The sequence below is a fragment of the Orcinus orca genome, chromosome 18 (assembly GCF_937001465.1).
Source record: "Orcinus orca chromosome 18, mOrcOrc1.1, whole genome shotgun sequence".
NCBI classification, from domain to species: Eukaryota; Metazoa; Chordata; class Mammalia; order Artiodactyla; family Delphinidae; genus Orcinus; species Orcinus orca.
The window spans coordinates 11,679,832-11,696,659 of record NC_064576.1 but is presented as its reverse complement, the minus strand read 5'-3'; positions in this window follow the sequence as shown (position 1 = coordinate 11,696,659).

Here is a 16,828-nt window from a genome sequence, read left to right as displayed (position 1 = left end):
GGGACTTAGCAAGGACATTTAGTGTCCAATCTAGTCTCTGATGGGAACAGACATTTGGGGGCCTGCTCATGGATGTTTCTTTATAACCCCCAGAACACCCCACATGGCTGAATTAACACTCTCAAAAAATACAGGAGAATCAGTTTCCCTGAGGCTGTAGTGTAAAGGATGAAGGTTAGGGACACCTCTGAATATTTTCATGGAAAGCTAGGCCACCTCATGAAGGAAGAGCTGGAGAAAGTACATGAAACTCTATTCCATGAGGTCTAACTCACTATGTCTACTGGGAACCTGATTCATTCTTTGTCTGAAGGCAGAGGTCAGGCTGCCCATCCTCTGTATCTGATCGTTGCTATCACCAGCCGTCAGGGTACCCCAAGCGGTTGCCAAGCAGCACAGTGCTGCCCATTCTGTCAGGGTCTGTCAGAGCATTCTCCTTCCTGCCTGCAGCTGTACTGCCACTTGCCACAGTGCCTACCACTCTGCCAGGGTGACCGCCAGTGGGGCTTTTGTTTGCTTTCTAAAGGAGATGGGCCAGAGAGTCACTTCCCATGACACTCCAAAATGATGCCCACAGACCTGATGGCTTAGTAACCGGAACACCCACGTGGGGAAGGCGCTTCCAGAACACCAGCTCAGACCCCTGTCTGATCATCTCCGCCCTGGGGAGGGCAGGCTGGGATGCGATGGCAGGACCGTCGGGGAGGACGGTGTGAGGATTCTGGAAGGAAGAGCTGGCACGTGGCAAGACCTCTTTCATAAGCCTCTGCCTGTGGTGACCATGAACGTTGCTCCCAGTCGTAAAAAGCAGCTCTGGCCCCCTGGATGCATCACACAGACTTACCCTGGCAGGAGGAGAGGACACTGACCCATCACTCACTCCACTCACCCCCCGCCCTGGAAGGAGCCTTCTCTCTTCCGAGACAGGAGAAGGTGGTCTTACCTTTGTGGAAATAAACAAAGAGCAACCAAATGAGAGAAGCAGAGACTATTGATTCAGCTCCTGCTGTAGCAGGGAGTCAGCCACCGTCACTTGTGTTTGGCAGAGACTCAAGGGCAGGCAGGGCAGGAGGAGAGCTTCATAGAGGAGAGAAGGGAAGGCTCCACCTGGGCCCTGATTGGAGGCTATTGGCCTGAGGAAGCTGGGGGGGGGCGGGACAACTAGGAAGAGGGCCTCTATGTGATTGGTTGGGGGGCATGTTTGGCTTTCTCTGATTGGCCCCAAGTTGGAAGTGAGGAGGAAAATTAGGGAAGCTGGCAGTTATTAAGCAAGTCGTGGCCATTCTGGGACAGTTGCTGGAAGGGTTATTGTTTAGCTTCCTGGGCTGGTTACTGGAGATAATGGTCTGACCTCCTACGAGTCTGACTTACCTAGCCAGCTGGCTTCCTGGGCTGTACATAAATGTCCTAACAGACCTCTCCCCCATGGTGCCCTCCATTTACATGCCCAGCTCTAAAATAACTTCTTTTCTTAATCCATATTTCTTCAGTCCTCATCTTCTCCTTCCAAAGCTCCATCCCAAGTGTGAGGTCTTGGTGGACATTTGCAAAAAGCAAACAGATTAAGGTGTGAGTGTGCCCGCAGAGCCTTCCCAGGTGATTCTGGGTATCTAAAGAGAAGACGCTGATTAAAGCTGATTCAGCTCCAACCGCTGAGAGTCCCGGGGTGGGACTCAGGGAAAGATTGCTGGCAATAAAGGAGGGGAGTGTCTTGCGGCAGGTAATCATGTCCCGTACAGTGGGAGGGCCTCTGATTTCGCTGGTTTGCTGACTGAGAGGACAGCCACAGCCAAGGGCAGGCTGCACCAGGATAAGCGAGCCAGGGATTTGGTGCCACCTGGGGTGCTGCAATTCACAGGAATCTCACCATCCACCGGGCCTCTCAGGCTGGAGATGGAATCAAAGCACGTGGGCCAACAGCAGCCGTCTCAGGACACTTCCGAAATCCCATTCCTGTAGATTTAGGCTCAATATTTTGATGCTCACAGAGCATGTTCTGCCCACAATTCAAAGCCCACAAGTACAAACATCAGCGGCTAAAAATCTGGGAGAGAAGCCACAGAGCGCTGGGCCTGGACCGCCTTCGTCAGGTCAGTAAGAGGATTTGTGTCTCTCTGCTTGTCCCTGACATGAAATTCATTCCTGGCGCTGTACAAAGTGTGGGGAATAGAATTAAAAACACAATCCGCTCCTAACCCTGAAAACCTCTCCACAATGATAGCAGAGAAAGAAAGCAGTTTTACTATCGATCAAGCAGGCAACCTGCTAATGAGACTGCAGACAGGAAGCGCCTCACTCTTCGGTGGCTAAGTGGGTACATCGATTACATTTGTGGGTTTCACAGTGCAGAGTCAGGTGACAATTCCGGCCCATCTCCTCCCGGGAAACTGGGAGCCAGGGCCTTATGTTCCCTGATATTACATTGCAAAGGGACTGGCTCCAGGTCCTCGAGGAAATGACCCTGAGTCTTAAGGGTGGCAAGTGGCTTCTCTGTCCAATAAAAAGATTTACATACATTTGAAAGGACAGAAAAATTCTGAAAGAAAAGGGAGAGGTTGGGGAAGGCTTTTCCCCGCCTCCTTTCATCCGAAGGAATTAAGACTCTTATTCTTAATTTATATTTGCCCTTACCAAAGCCACAAATGTCAGACAGATACTCTTTGCTCTCACTTATATATGGAATCTAAAAAATAAAACAGACGAATGTATACAACAAAACAGAAACAGACACGTATAGAGAACAAACCAGTGGTTACCAGTGGGGGTGAGGTGGGCAAGACAGGCAAGGCAGATTAAGAGACAAAAACCATCGTGTATAAAATAGATCATCAACAAGGATCTATTGTACAGCACAGGGACATACAGCCATTATTTCGTAGTAACTTGAAATGGAGTATAATCTATAAAAATATTGAATCACTTATGTTGTACACCTGACACTAATATAATACAAATCAAATATGCCTCGATTTTAAAAACCCCACACCTGGCTCAGGAGTCAGGGGCTCCTGGTTTAGAGGGACCAGGCTGGGGAGGATGGCAGGCAGAAAAACCAGCCGAGGGGGGGCGCAGTTTCCCCTTTCGGATGAGCTCCTCTCTCCCGCCCGCCCCCTGCAGCCCAAAGCGAGGGCAGCGGGCTCCACGTTCCCGGCGAAAGAAACCCTCTGGGCAAAGGAGGGATTTATGAGGGCTTCTGTCCCCCTTCCTTCTCCCCAGACAGCCTTTACCCACTCCCCGCCCCCGCTCTCCGCCATTCTCACGTTTTTATCTCCGATCCCGACTCACAAGATAAGGTTTCCATAATGGAAAATGAGAGCAAAAAACGAGCGTCAGGTGATGAGTCAGAGCCATTCAACAGCAACTTAAGAAGCCCTACTCTGAAGGCTGCCGCTTGAGCTGCAGCGGGAAGCAAAAGAGAACGGGAGCTGCCAGAACACCACAGGCGTTGCGCGCCCACGTTCTCTTTCCTTCTCTTTGCAACCTACCCGCTCTGGAAATGCGGCCCCGCCTCCCTCCTGCTTCCAGGGCTCTGGTGGAGTGAGCCTCCTGCTTTTCAAAAACTTCCCCCAGGGGCCCCAGGTGGGTTTCTAGCAAAGCTATCAGAGGTCAAAAAAGACCTCCAGTAAATCATAAGGTCAGACCCTCTGCCTTTAGCTAGGTCATGGCCAGATGTCCTCAGGCAGGGAATTTGCTGGTCTTATCTTAAATAAAATGTTGCCATTGCTGCCAGTGACTGGACATCCATTCATTGCTTCACTCATTCATTCCTTCCACGAAAATGAGTTGATGGCCGGCTTTGTGCAGGGCACTGCTCTGATGGTGTGGACGCAGGACAGATTCTGCCTGTGCGTGTTATGTTCCTACCGAGAGAACAGGTATGTCGAGCTGTGGGGTCAGAGCCATCCATCCCCCAAAGAGGCTTAAGTGAGCCCCCGGCAGTCACCAGGCATGTGGTCTAATCCTGTTGTACCGCACCTTCCCGAAAAATATTTGGTAGAGAGACCAGGAAACCTTTCTCGAAAAATACCCAATAAGAGATAAGGCTGCAAGCGTGCTTAGCTCTGGCTTTCGGCCCAAATCTGATTCAGCTGTGCAATCAGGCGCACCTGTGGAAGGTCAAAGAGCCAACTTCTTTGTCTTTTCAGGCATCCTGACCTCAGGCACCTAGGTTACCATTAACTCTAATCAGCGCGCTGATGCCAGGAATACAAGGAATAAGGTTCACATTTATTGTTATCCCTGAATACTTATTCTCCAATATGAGTAAATATCTGTAACTAAGCAGGACCCCATGGGCCCTTGCTGGGACAGACCCCTCTCCCATATCCCCTGCTTCAGCCCCTCTCTGAAGTACCCAGATAATAATAGTATCTGATGCCTATTTTCTGAGTTGTTTTACAGGTGCTAAAACCACCACAAATGGAAGAAGTTAACTACTTGATGACCAGGAGCACGTAGCCCCCAGACCTAGGGCTCCTAAGGATTGATAATGTTAACCCCTGTGGCTCCGCCCTGTTACCTCACCATCAACCAATCACAGAATAGTGCACAAACTGAAATTCCCCTCCCTCACCTTCCCTTTAAAAAGGCTTCCTTGAAACCCACCGGGGAGTTTGGGTGTTTGAGCATGTGCTGCCCTGGACTCCTTGCTTGGCGCTCTGCAATAAACGCTGCACTTTCCTTCACTGCCACCTGCCGTCAGTAGATCGTTTTTACTGCGTGAGGGCAAGCGGATCCGAGTTTGGTTTGGTAACATATCGATGTGTAATAAAGCATCATTCTTAAAGCACAGCCCAGGTCTTAGTTTGCAGGATTGTTTCAGTGAACTTGCATCATTCCCATTGATCAATCTTTAAGTTCAGGCATTAAAGAATAGATAAATCTTTACCTTTGTCGCTTGCCACTGGAGAGGAATGGAAGCTTAATAACTTGGTGACAACATTATCAGCGTCAGTACCTTGCCCTGCAAGGCCGAGCCAAAGAAATCTTGCTCCCCCAACGAGTTCCGCTGAAAGCGAGTGACTAATATCGGGAAAATGTAGTTTCGTGGCCGCAAGAGAAATCGTTTCAACACTGAAATGTCAAATTTAAAAATTAACTTCTAAAATTTTTATAACATTGTAAGAATAATTAAATGCTTTTTGATGATATTTCAGATTTTTTTTTTGTAACCCATGAGTTTAGTCTTTGATATTTGGCTTCAACGTCAACCAGGTATTGATTTTAACACTCAGTCACTCCTATTCAGCCAAAGTAAACATTCAGTGCACCCGTGGTCACTGAGGACACCGTCAAACTGAGTCTGCACAGTTCTAAATGGCTGGTCCTTGGAGAAGTCGGGGTGGGGCAGGGGGAGGGGTGAGTAAAGGACAATGAAGGCAAAGGTCAGAGGGTAACCAAAATGGCTGAAGGAGTTGTGACCTCAAGAGCTTGTGACAACGCTGGTCTAGCAGCTCACCCTACACTGATGCCCCTTACACTTCTGCTTTGAGACCAGTGCCCTGTTTGGTATGAGCATTTTAGCACCTGGACGCTCATCTTGTCCCCACTTCCGCTCTGAGTTCTTTTGTCCAGAGGTCCTCCAGGACTGGGACCCTGCCCTGTCTCCTAAGTCTCAAAGGTCCCCAAAGCCGGCCCTTGAAACCCTGAGCTTGGGGCTGCGCCCCTACTGCCCATTGTCGGGTTTTCCGACAAGAATGTCCCTCCACTGCACACCCCTTCCTGGGCTGAGTCCCAACTTTCTAGGATGGGCCGGTTCTGCTCCTGACTTCGCATGAGCTGAAATCCCGTAATGATGGCAGAGTTGCCATATTGTAAAGTATGAAAATGGGGCTTGATCAGAGCTTTAAGACAAAATAAACCGCAATTCAAGAAATCTTTAAAATAAACAGGTAAAGGAAGAAAAACATATCATAGGTGCAGGCATTTAAAAAAATAGTTCTTGTACCAAGCCAGATAATACCTGGCTTTGAATTTATACCAATTGTATCAGTTGTGGGGAGGGAGGACCCCATGAGGACTCGTACCAGATAATTGGGGGAGGGCAAGTGGAAAGCTTACTGCTGCAACACCTTACTTCATCTTGATTATATGGCTAGAATAGTGGCATGAAGGCGCAAAAATTTTTGCCATGTAATTAAATGAATTGGAAATCCTTCTGTCTGTCTTTTCAAAGCAGGCTTATTAATATTTGATTTAAACATTTACAATGCTTATGTTTTCTTTCTTAAATTTAAACTCTTTATCCTGAAAAAAATCTCAGACATCAGAAAAGTTATAAGAATAGTATAATGAACTCCATATACCCTTTACATGAATTCACCAATTTTAGCCATTTTTACACATTTTCTTTTTTGCTTTCCTGCTCTCTCTCCCTCTTCCCCCTCCTTCTCTCTTAAGAAGAGAGATATTCTCTTAACTAATTACAGTACAATTAGTCAGTCAGGAGATTTTAACAATGCCATCCTATTATCTAACCAATTTTCCATTAATATCCTTTATAGAAAATTTTTTTTGATCCAGGATCTAGTCCAGGATTACATTTTTTTTTTTTTTTAGTTTTACCGGGTCTTAGTTGTGGCTCGCAGGCTCTTTAGTTGTGGCATGCGAACTCTTAGTTGTGGCATACATGTGGGATCTAGTTCCCTGACCAGGGATCAAACCCAGGCCCCCTGAATTGGGAACACGGAGTCGTAACCACTGTGCCACCAGGGAAGCCCCCTCCGTTTTAGCTGTGATTGTTTCCTTGTGATTGCAATCAGCTTTCCTCCTGATTAGAATCGGGTTGTTCGTTTTTGGCAGGATTGCCACATTGATGCTATTAGATCCTTCTCAGGGCCTTGCCTCAGGGGCATGTGATGCTGGTTCTTCCCATTATTGGTGGCCCCTCGGTTAAAGAACTGCCCTCCAGCTCCCTCCACTGCAAAGTTCCTTTTTTTCCTTTGCAATGAATAATTTAATTGTGGGAATATACCATTGTATTAGGGTTCTCCAGAGAAACAAAACCAATAGGATGTGTGCACGGAGGCAGAATTCCCGCTTCCTCTGGGAGCCCCAGGCTTTCTCTCTACTGGTTGCATGAGGCCCGCCCACATTGTGGAGGATAATCTGTTTTACTCAGAGACTACAGATTTCAGTGTTGACTTAGACTGGTGTTTCCCCAAATGTCTGGCACAGCCGAGCTGACACACAGAATTAACCATTACATTCCCCAAACCTTCATCTAGTGGTTTTAGCACCATTGATATTTCTAGCTTTAATCAATCATTACTATGATGGTTCAAAATGGCAATGTTCTAACTCCATCATTCCTTCTATATTTATTGGCCTTTAGAAAATTAGAAAATTGCAAATAAAGCTAAGTTTCCCAGTAGGATGGTATATATATAAGTATTACTTTGATGTGCACAATTCCACATAGTTTTAGGTATTTAATTTTTTAGGTATTTAAGTATCTTCTTCATTTGGAATGATTCTGAGTACATTGTGACATATGAAGCCAACTTAATTTTCCCCCAGATAACTACTCTATTTCCCTAACACCGTTTTTTGAAGAGTTCATGGTTTTTTCCCAGTGATTTGATACGACACCTTTATCAACTTCTAAATTCCATATATTGGGGTCTATTTGATCTGTGTGGCCCGTCCTATTTGTCTTTTCGTGGCCCTGTTTTAACTATAGAAATTGAATAGCACCGCATCGGCTGGGGGACAGTTGTCTTTGGTCTCTTGCATTTTTGCACATCTTTTGAGCTGAAGATGCCTTTGTTCTGGGCTATCTATCAAGGATATGTGTGTAGCAAACAGCCTTGGAGGATAGAGGCAGTGTCTCCTGGCAGCAAAGGGCAGGCATGGTCCTGCCCATGATGATGTGGGCTTCCTGAACTCAGGGTCTCTTCCCCTTAATGCAACCCACCTGGCCCTCTTCATGTCACCTCTGGGAAAGGCTTGGGGAAGCCACACAGGAAAACGTTGATGATGCCGACACCTTGGACGTACTGGGGGATCTCATGTCTTCTACAAGCCTCATGCAACTGTGGTGGGGCAGCTTCCTGGCTTGCAAGAAGGGTAAAATCTCCCACTCTCATCCAGTTCTTGACATTATCCTGCAGGGCAGTCCTTTCTCAATGGTCTCCTTGTTTAGGGTTTTCCTGGTATTCTTACATGTCTATCTGTTCATGTCAACTTTAGAATTAGTTAATCTAGTTCCCAAAGTTAATCAATCAAACAAAAACTTGTATTTTTACATGGAATGTTAATTTCACAAAGCCATTTAGGGAGAATCTATGACTTCATTGTTAAGGCTTCTTTTTTCTATTCTCATGATCAATCTTGTAATTCATGCCTTATCAATTTATTCTTGAACTACAGCTCTTCTTAAAATCAAATCTTGGATTTTGTCTTACACAAGAGGGGAGAAAACCCCTGTTAAATCACAGGAATCCGCGTGCCACTGCAGGGGACACGGGTTGGAGCCCTGGTCCGGGAAGATCCCACATGCTGCAGAGCAACTAAGCCCGTGCGCCACAACTACTGAGCCCGTGCTCTAGAGCCCGCGAGCCACAAGTACCGAAGTCTGTGCGCCACAACTACTGAAGCCCGCGCGCCTGGAGCCCGTGCTCCGCAACAAGAGAAGTCACCACAATGAGAAGCCCGCGCACCGCAACGAAGAGAAGCCCCTGCTCGCCGCAACTAGGGAAAGCCCATGCGCAGCAACAAAGACCCAACGCAGTCAAAAATAAATACAATTAAAAAAAAAACAAACAAAAAAACATGGCCTGTCATTGAACAGGGCGTGGGCCCCATCTGTAAAATGGGTAATAGCAGAGCCCACTCCACAGGGCTGTCGTGAGAAGTAAATAAATTCATGCCTGTGGATCAGGCACCGTAAGGGCTCAATAAATGGGAGCTAGTGCTATTATAATTATTTCTTTTTTTGTAACAGTGATCTTTCATCTCATTTGGCCAAAAAAATCCCAGCTCTAGCCATTTTACTATGTGCAAATCTGTTGGTGAGGAAGCTCACGATAACTCTTACGAAATGGGAATGATTTATTGGACACCTCTCCAACATGGCTACATTGATCTGACTACATTGGTTATGATCATCTATAAATAAAATCCTCTCCCTCAAATGTATTTTTTCATTGACAAGCATGTTACATATCTCATGGAGGCCACTACTTCATCATTTTTACAATTTAATGAGAATGAAAGACTTGTGCATATGCAGAAAGGGATAGTAATGGATGGTTTTGGTCTGTAACAGAACTATTATAATTCTGAGTCCTCTGCCCTTGGAAATGTTTGGTTCATAGATTAATGTTGAGTTCAGCTGTTGTATAAAATACCTCTGTAAAAACCGGCCGTTGAGGCAGTTCAGAATTAAATAGAAAAAAATTTCATTTGTTTTTCATTTTCCGGAGATGTATAATCCAAATAACTTTATTCTCCCTTAACGACAAGTGGATGCAAAATATGACAAACTTAATGCAAAACTTTGTAAAAAGTTCAATTTTGAAATAAAACAAAAACACAAACAAAAAAATCCCACAACTGAGAGAGGGCACAGCAGGCTTCAGAGTTTTTAACTGGAATTTGGTTATTTGCTTTATTCCAAGGTATAGTTTTCAATTCTCATTAGGCTATTAAAAATCCTAATTTTTATGCCATAATAAAGGTTCTGAGTGATTTCCACGATAATGTGCTACGCTTTTTTTTTTTTTTTTAAGCCTAAATCTGAAATGTGACGGGAGTCCTGAGTTGTTAGGAACAGGTCCCTGGGCACAGTAACCTTTTTCAGAGGCAGGAACAAAACTGAGGCAAGGCCCGTGTGGGCCATCTGGAGCAGCCAGCTGGGATTTGAGGTGTGGCCTCCCAGCCCCAAACCAAGCCCCTTGCCCCAAGACCCATTCCAGCTGGGGAACCACGAAGCTAGTTCACATCAGCTGGTTAGGCAACCAGCCTATTGACAGTTTCTCTCAGAAGGTTCTAGCTAAAACCACATTCCCCAATTTTTTCCCAGGAATATTTTCCAGGGGCCCCTTCAGGTCCATTCTCTGCCCACCTCCACTCTGCTCTCTGCCCCGGGAGGCTGTCTACGTGAACTGCCCACCGGGCTTCCTTGCACGGGCTTCTGGTTGGGTTCAGCCAGTGGGAGGCAGGAGGAGAGGGAAGTCAGGGTATCTCTCCTCCCAGGCTGCCTTGGGTTGGCTGCATCCCTCCGTCAAGGACCATCACCCTCTCCCACGGCTGAGCTGCCCTCTCTGGGTTCCAGTACCTGCTCCCTCCCTTTGCCTCTGTCTCGTACTAGTAAGGTTTTTACCAAATCCAGGTGCTTCATCATCGTGTTGGTCCCACCAGCCTCACCCACCGTCTTTCTTGCTTATGGTTTCTACAGACTCTTCTCACTTCCCCACTTCGGGGGCGCCATCTGCTTTCTGATGGGGGCCCGTATGAGTTTCCTAGGGCTGCCATAACAAACTACCACAACTGGGTGCCTTAAAAGAGCGGAACTTCGTTCCCTTACAGTTCTAGAGTCCAGGAGTCCAAACTCAAAGTGCCAGCTGTCAGCAGGGCCATGTTCCCCCCGAAGGCTCCAGGGGAGACTCCGTTCTAGGTATTTCTCCTAGCTTCCAGCGTTGCCAGCAAGCTCGGGCATTCTTGGCTTGTGGGTGCCTCACTCCAGTCTCTGCCTTCCTGATGACACGGCACTCTCCCCTCTGTGTCTCTATAGCTCTTGTCTTCCTGTAAAGACACTGGTCACATTGGATTAAGGGCCCACCCTACTCTAACTTGTTGACATCTACAAAGACCCTATTTCCAAATAAGGTCACATTCACAGGAAACAGGGGTTAGGACTTCAACGTATCTTTTGGGGGGGGACACAGTTCAGCCCACAACAGGGCCTGACTGATGTAGTGCCCCAAGGGGGCTTTTCTCTCCCTCCAAATTCTCATGCCCCCAAATCTCCTCCACTGGTCCTTCTTCCTCCCCAGCCTTCTTCAAGTTGCTCTCCTACTTGACTTCCCAATCACCTCAAACGATGTCCCCCTGAATACTCTTCTTTCTTTCCTGGTCCCATTGCCACCACCCTAGTTTTAAGGCATTCACCTCTTTTGCCCTGTCCTGGTCTCCTGACAACCTCCCCACTGCCCGGACCTGAGCTGGCTGTGCACGTGCTCTGCTAACAGTGATGAGCCAGACGTGGGTCGCATGCTATGCACATACACCCAGTTGTGAGTTGAAAGTCTCTTCTCTCTCACGTGTGTACTGAAATTGACCATGACTAAGGAAGCACTGCTACTGGCATAGCCCTCCTATAACCACGAGGGGAAAATGAAATGAGAATGATGTGGATGGAGAAAAACTGAAAGAAAATGGAGGCTGAAAGAATGGAGTCACTGATGACATCGTAGAGCAGCTGGATCAACCAACCCTGCAGCCTGTCCTATCTTTGGACTTTCAATCATGTAGCCAAAACATGTCCACGTTACCTACATCTGTGTGGCTTGTGGTTTCTGTTACTTGCAGCCAAAGGCAAGTACACCACTAGAGTTTTTCCCTGTTTTTAAGTCTAAGCAGATGGAAAAGAAATTAAAAGCAAATCAGAAACCAACTTCCCCGGATGCCAGGTGGCCAGATCAGAATTTGAGGCTGCCTGGTTCTTAATGTCAGGATGTCAGTGGGGATAAACAACTTCTACTCTCCCTGGGTCCTTGGATTTTCAGCCCCACCAAGTCTGTCCTGAGTGGATGCTGCAAATGGGCTTATGGCTTGAAGTCCAACGGAAGGAGAGTGGGAGCGAGCTAACCTCTGCAGGACCCGGAAGACTGCTTTGGGTTTGGGAAGAACAGGTCGGCAAACTAGACCTGGGGAGAAAGTGGCTTTTCCAGGCCTCTTGAACAAGTTGCTGGAAAGAGTAGAGACAGAAAGTCTGTTCAATCAGAAGAAGGCTGCAGTTATACACCCGGGTCACAGCGGTGGCGGACTTCTGGATAGAGATGTGGACTGGATAGAAATATTTACACCTACTCCCTCCTCAAACTCAGTAAATGACAGTAAGGATAGTGAAATATATTTTTTTAAATGTATCAACTCACAAGAAACTGGCGAGAAGACAACAATGTTGACAGTTTTGGAAGCTGAAAAGCAGATAGAAGAGTGGTGAGTGATTTAGCCAATGCAGAGAGCTGGATTCAAAGTTTTATAGTAAGGAAGCGATAAAATAACTCAAGTTGCACACACACCCATGCACACACTCACACCCACCTCAGGAATCGGCAGCATCAGCACCTTAGGAAGCAGGTATGAAGGTGGAGCAACACATGGGATCTGATTGTTAAGCTCCCCTACCCCGTTCCTGCACAGCGGGGTACATCTCCCGCCCCACCACCTCCCTGGTGGTTTAGTCTCTGGAGAGGGTAACACCAAGCATCAAGGGCTTGGGGACAGCCAGCACACATAGGACGTAAATGAAGTTTTACACACTGAATGCTAAGTTCCTCCTCCCCTGCCCCCCATTCAGAGCTCAGGACAGTCATGCTTTCACCCTCTGGTCTGGATCAGCTAAAAAAAAAATCTAAAAATGCCACCTTCTGGGTTTCTGCAATAAAATGGCTTATCCATATTTCCTTAGAGTGAAGACCATGGGTCTGTGCACAGAACTTCCCAGCAGCTTTTCAGACCCCTCCTCTTAAACATGAGCAGACAGCCAAGAATCATAAGACATTTGGGGAAAAACAACTTGGAGGGAACAGAGACTAAATAGGGGAAGAATGCTTAAAATACCCATGGGCATAGTCTAAAAGGAGAGAAGACACCGTCCTCATGAAATATAAGCTGGATACCATCAAAAATAACAATTCAGATAATTAAAAAGACTCTTTGGATTAAAGCTGGTAGGAATTAAGAAAAATAAATTAGGGAATTTGGAAAATAAGTTGAGGATTTCTCAAAAGTAAAACAAAAAGAAAAAAATGTAGGAGAGAAAGGATAAGAAAATTAGACGCTCAAGAAGGAATAACATCTAAATAATAGGAGTTCTAGAAGAGAGCAGGGGAAATGGAGGGGAGAGGATTAAAATAAAATTCATGACAATGGTCCCAAATCCAAGGACATGAGTTTCCAGATAAAAAGGGCCCACTGAGCAGCCAGCATAATGGATAAAAATGGATCCACACCGGGCTTCCCTGGTGGCACAGTGGCTGGGAGTCCGCCTGCCGATGCAGGGGACACAGGTTCGTGCCCCGGTCCGGGAAGATCCCACATGCCGTGGAGAGGCTGGGCCCGTGAGCCATGGCCGCTGGGCCTGCGCATCCGGAGCCGGTGCTCCGCGGCGGGAGAGGCCGCAGCAGTGGGAGGCCCGCGTACCGCAAAAAAAAAAAAAAAAAAAGGATCCACACCAACATACTTCACCATGAAATTTCAAATTACTAGAAGCCAAGAGATGATTCTACAAGCTTCTAGGGAGAAAAACGTTTTCATACAAAAGATCAATAACCAGAATGCCTTGGGCTTTTCAATAGCAACATTGAAAGCTCAAAGTCAGTGGAGGGATGCTTTCAAAGTTCCCAAGGAAAATGGCTTCCAGCTGGAATTCTACACGCAGCTAAGTGTCGATCAAATGGGAAAGTAGAATAAAAACGTTTTCAGACATTCAAGACCCTAGAAAAAATTTACCTCCCATGTTTCATTTCTCAGCAAGCTACTACAGAAAAGTGCCCCATCAGATAAAAAAGAAGAAGAAGAAGAAAAAAGGAAAGAATCAAGAAAAAAGATGACATGGGATACAGAAGGCGGCAGGAGGTGACAAAGCAGAGAGGTGAGGGGACCCCAGGGTACTTTTAAAAGGCTCTTTCTGGCTTCCAGATTGCAGTCCTTCAGAAGGCTCCAGAAGAAACCTCTTTTAGATGATGAAATCAATAGAACATTTAGTGTATTTGATCATACTGAGAGGATATTTACTAAACCAAGGAAGATTTGGAGGCTGAATTAGTAAAAATATATAGAAGAGTAAGCGAATTTTTAAAAGAGTAAGTAACTCCAGGGAAACCAAAGTACAGTATCTGCAGAGAAGGAAAAGCTAATCTTAGTACACTACGTAGCTTACGTGAAAACAGCACTTACATGAGCATAACAATGTGACAGTGAATATTAATCTAACTAAAGTCACTATAAAGCTGTACTGAGTGGATGGGAACACCCTCCCCCCAATACAAGTGCACATTTGCAGCCGATGTGAATGGCGGGGGTGTGTGTGAGGAAGAGCTGAATTCTCATTGTCTACAGTAGGAAGTTAATATATAAAGTTGAGAACTGAGAAACCAACAAGTAGTTATATAAGCATGCCACTTGGAGATAAACCATCAGATTGTTTGCAACAGTTCAAAGTGGACCTCTAAGGAGTGGGGATCGGCCACGGGAGGGAAAACGGCAGACTATTTCTCCAAACAAGTCTTGTAGAGATCTTTGCCTTTCTAGACTTTGCATGTACTGATTTGATTTTTAAAAGACTAATTAAAAAATATACCACATTAATACAGAGTATTCAAGATGGATTGGGTTCGAACAATTATTTTGACTCAGGTGGGTGTGGGTAGATTTCATGCACTCAAATCTCTAGCGAGAAGCTTACTGGGTGCCTTACCTCTACCTTGTAAAAATAAACTTGAGGTAGCAGGTGACCAGCCACTCTGCACACAATTTTGCCAAGCTATTGATGAAGGGAAGCATAATCTGAAAGCTTCACACCACCACTCACTGGAGAAAAACAAAGGAAGGGTTAGTGCAGTGCTGTTTCCTATCTCTGCTGCCCAAACCACATTGTTTAGGGTCTACCATTCTTTGATTTATTTTAAAATTGCAGTCAGAAATTTCAAAGACCAGTCAAAAGGCTTCACATGCACTTCATCACTGCTAAATGCCACACCTAACTGATTTTTATGCTGAAGGTGGGAAACGTCAGTTTCAACATCTACGTCTATGGCTTCTTGGCCCCAGGGTGTATTTTGCTGCCCAGTGATTGGAGGAGTGGGGTCAGGAAGGAGGATCGTCCAGAAGAGAGGCTGGCAGGGTTCCGTAGAACTCCTGGAAAGAGTTCCAGCAAATGGAGGCAATGTTCCAAACTGCTGGTAATCTTCTCAGGGCAGAGATGGGGACCCCAACTCAGGCCAGGAAGGAATCCCATCATACTTAGGTTTGCAACAAAATGGGGTCCAAGCAGGGCAGTTGTTTGTAATATTCAAAGTTCCTCTGTGTGGAGGTGTTGATATGTCGAAGGTAAGGCACAGAGGCCTTGGCTGGCACACCTTGCTTGAGAAAATGATCTAAAAATTATACATGCTTCTGCCGGGCATTCCAGGCACCACTGGGGATGTTCTTAAGAAACTCTCAACACATTTTTTTCTCGAATCAAAGTCAACACATGTTTGCTCAATAAAATGAGCATTCTCATTTCCACAGAGGCCTTCAGCAGGGCACATGCAGATGTGAACAGAACAAGAAAACAAAGGACCCAGAGGAAGGGAGAGGATGTGAGAGGAGTTCTGCTGTTTCCGGAGACGTGACCACCAGCATCTCATTATGCTTGTTCTGAACAACAGCACCGAGGAAATCCAAACCTTGCCTTGGTTAGTTTACATCTAAACATACCCGACAAGTTTATAGAAACAGAGACATGCCTGTATTTTACCTGTATCATCCTATTTCTTATGCTGGTCATCATAGCTTCTAATGACTCACGATGCTTTAGGAATTTCATTTTCCCCAGGAAAGATTCACTGCTGTTAATGGGAGATAGGGGTTCCAACTTAAAAAGTTCACAGTATTAAAGAGCTGTGCTCAGTGACCCACGTCATGCTTCCGCGCACTTACTAGACCCAGAGTTGTTCCCGAAAGGCACACGTTATCGTGAATCACAGTGTTTGCGCCGTGCTTTTGCAGTTTTTGTTGTGCTCTCACACGCTATCGAATGCTGTGGCTTCAACCTTGGTTTCTAATAATCCCTGGCGCGTTTAGAAAAAAACAGATGCCCAGGCTGCAACCCCAGAGTTCTGATTCTGGGTCTAGGGAGGCCCAGGCGTTGGGATTAGAGCCCCTCAGATGATTCTGAGGGGAGCCCGCATTGAGAACCACTGTCTGCCAGCTTCTCAACACGCACAGGAGAGAACCCAAAGTCTTATCTTGGCCCCCAAGGCCCTACACGATCAATCCGGGTCACCTCTCCCTCACCCCTTGCTCACCACACTCCAGACACGGGAGCCTCTTTGCTGTTATTAGACACACGAACCATATTCCCATCTCAGGCATCCGCCCTTGTTAGGACCCCTTCCAGAATGTTCTTCCCCATCTCACTCCCTTACTCCATGCATGTCTCTGCTGAAATGTCACCTCTTCAGAGAGGCCCTCCTGGGCCACTCCTTCTAAAATACCAGCCTTCACCCCTTACTCTGTTTATTTTTTGTTTCATAGCATTTATCAACACCTGACACTATTATATATTTATTAGTTTACGTGGTCTGTATCAGTGCCTGGAAACCACGAGAAGCTTAATAAATATTTATTGCACAATTAAATGAGTGGATGAGGATGTGCATTAGATAATGCAAACTCTGGCTTGTAGGAAGTGCTTGATAAATGTGTTTCTTTCCCAATTCACACAAAGGCTGTTGCTTCTATCTGCTGCCTGGTGTCATCCCACGGAACAGCGACCCCTGCTGGAATTTATACCTGAGTCCCAGATAGAATAGAGTCCACTAATGCCAGTCCCAAGAATGGAACTTCCAGAAAAAAATACGCCGTGTATGATGAGGCCTTCTGATGTGCATTC